The sequence below is a fragment of the Anarhichas minor genome, unplaced genomic scaffold, assembly GCF_050575085.1.
Source record: "Anarhichas minor isolate MPS153535 unplaced genomic scaffold, ASM5057508v1 ptg000027l, whole genome shotgun sequence".
NCBI lineage: Eukaryota > Metazoa > Chordata > Actinopteri > Perciformes > Anarhichadidae > Anarhichas > Anarhichas minor.
Window position 1 is genome coordinate 13,970,911 of NW_027466473.1, and position 3,296 is coordinate 13,974,206.

Here is a 3,296-nt window from a genome sequence, read left to right on the forward strand (position 1 = left end):
TTTAAACCCCACATGGTAATTATGTGAGCAGTGAGAGTACTTTGACTGCTATATACAGTATAATTACTATAATATGTGTACGCAAGATGGAGAGACTTTCTTTCACAAAAGCCTGAAAATTTGTAACTCCCAGTGAGGAAAAGAAGAAAGGAAACATAAAGTGCTTATTGACACATTTTTAGGGTTTACGGCTCAGATTTCTCCAGGAGATGGATGAAAAAAACAACAACAAAAACAACAGAATTCCCTGAATTACATAGCCTACAAGAACCGACACTGACACACACAATGTTGACCCATGCTGTATACTGTATACAGTACATATTTTAGCTGGTGTTTATCCATGCGGTCTCTTTAGGGCAGGGTACAGCAGGGATGAGAGATGATTCCAGCAAGAAGATACTGGCGTTACTTAAACCTTAATTGCTTTGCACTTCAAAGCCTGTAGTTCCCAGAGGGCCAAGCAGCACTGAGACGCCATACATATGTATTAATAGGGATTATGATAAGGAAGGCAGGCAAATCATAACACTATGCTGATCAATTCAGTATGTGCAGTTTTGGGTTATGTGTGTCGTTGAGTGCACGTATGAACACGTATGTCACACTCGGTGAGAGAGCAGATGAAATATGCATGGGAGTGATAAATGGCATAGCCGGCTGATGAGCAAATTCCATACTTGGGTATTCTAGCGGCAGCCGAGTTGTAACGTAAATCTGACTTCAGAAGTCAGAGGTGGTATCTGAATTTTAATTTTGCTGTGTGTAGAGAAAGTGTGAGCAAGCTTATATTTATTTTTTTAGTTTTGTAGATGGCAGCCTTCTGGAGCGGTCCCCTCAGAGTATTTCTTTCTTAAAACCCTCCAATCAGATCAGCCAAAAGGAATCTCGCAGAATGTATTTTAATAACCTGCATTCATCTCAGGCCAATATCGTTGCTCTGCTCGTTGCTGCAAAGGAGAAGAACGATAAGGTGGCTCTCTGTGGTGTGACTAATTTGTTGCTGAAATAAAAGCTGACACAAACTCTAAAACATAATTTGGGGAAATCTCTTACCTGTGTTATCTTGGTTTTTCTGACTGGTCGCTGGGCTGACCGGGTGGACTGGCTGGCTGAAGACCAGTGCTGACCTCTGACCTTGACTGGGCCCTCTGCCCTTGGCTGAGCCCGTAGTCGTCCTGTTGACAGCTCCCAGACCCAGACGCAGACCTCTGCCAGAGCGCAGGAGGCTGCCGCTTCCTCCGGCCTGAGTAACCGCCCTCGACTGCAACGCGTCCTCAGCTGTACTCACTTTAAAACTGGCAGATCTTCCCACCTAAAGATCAAAATAATGAAATCAACTTCAAAATCCTGTCATTGAAAAAGATATACTGTACCCTAGGCCCAGAGACTGAAAATAAATATTAAGTAATTGAGTGGTATTGTGGACAAACTGGGCAAAGAATCATTTGATGCTACCTTTATTATAATTTACCAGCACCAAAGTCATAATTTACATCATTGCCGCCATATAGACTGAAGTCTGTTTGTCATCCAACATTCTGTATGGACAAAACAAATTTTTTAAATATGATGTGGCTGATCGTGAGTAGAAAAAATAGTAATAGATAACAAGAATTCCTCCAGCTTGGAGTGTGTCCACTTAATATGGCTGACGCTGTGAGTCGAAGTCACAAACTTGCATGCAGGGAAATTGGGATGTTAAATTGTTTAACACCACCGGGGTAATTCAAGAGTACGTGTTGTCTCTCAGCAGCCTGTGTGCTGGACAAAATGCCAACGTGCATGCAGTGGCAAATAAAGCGTTGAGAATCCTCCTTGTCCCTGTGAGCATTGTACTTCAAAATGCATTAACTATTTATTTCCGCATGTTGGTGTTTGATGCTGTATGAATATGAATACCAAATGAAGCTATTTAATCAGAATCAATAACGGATGATTTTAAAGCGATAATGAGCAGCTCTTGATAGAGTGGGAATAAAATGCAGAAGATCTGTAATCAATTATACATGGTTTACTGTGGGATAGAAGTTATGGACATCAGCTAGTGAAACTGACAGAATCACCTAATTTAACGGAAGAGTCCTTGCACTTAATATGTATAGTATAATGTATATCATAAAGCAATTATATCCTGTTAATTGATTTAGGAACTATCATAATTCAATTCTGTACTTTCACTGTTTGTGTGATTGTGTGTAATAGTGGATTGTGCTTAATCTGAGCACGATAGAAAGTCCTTTTGATGAAAGAGAATGAGCACAATCCCAAACTTATATAGAAGTCAGAATGCAAGCTTCATTCTTAAATGAAGAACGATTTATAATAAAAAAACAACAACCTTGAAATCAGATACTTATAATAAAGACTGTACATAACACTCACCTCAGATGGCGCCCCGTAGAAGGTCTCTGCTTTGCTGCCCAGTGTTGGGGGTGCTGAGTGGCTGTGTGTGTGTGCAGGGGGGACGGTGTGTGTATGTCCAGGGTGCTTGATACTCCTGCTCAGCATCCCTGACGGGAAGAGGTTTGTCTGCGTCTCCTGGCGGTACTTGTCATAAAGCAGGTTGGAGGCACTGAGCACTGGGGCTCCTCTGGTTTCTGCGTCGGGCTTGGATGGCTCTTTAGCGGTGTCTTTAAAGGAAGTGGTTGTTTGGCCGTGTGTGTATGCTGACAGCCTGGACGGTAGAGAGGATACCTGATAAGGTCCATCAGCAGCCTGGGGCTTGAACTGAGGATTCTTTCGGACGGAAGTAATGATTTTGGGCCGAACTCCTTTAGGTTTAAGCTTAGGTGATGGGGAGCTCTCTTTAGGGCTGGAGTTGTGGTTAGAGCTCTGCTGGTTGCTAAGAGGCGCTTTGGGGATTCCACTTGTGCTTGTATTGGTTTTGACTGGTGCTCTCATGCAACTGTTGCCATAGCCCTGAGCTGATGTTGTTACAGCAGGGTTGCATCCTGACGGGATGTGTCTGACCACTCCAGGGACATTCCTGGAAACGAGGTACATGGAGGGCTGCCGGCGTGGTGAACCCTGTGGTGTCCTGAGAGGGGAGTGGGGAGGGGTAGATGACCTGGAATCAACCCCCGTCCTGTTGGGACTAGAGCAATACCTTCTGTATGTAAGCTGAGTCTGGGGTCTCTTCTCGAAAGTGGAAGGATTTGAAGGACTTGAATTATGCCATGCAGGTATGGCTGGCTGTTTTTCTGCAGGTGGAGCCTCCCTCTGGGCTGCCTGGTTGGGCTGCCTGAGCTGAGAGCCTCCAGATGTGCTGTACAGGTTGGAGAAATCCGATGGCT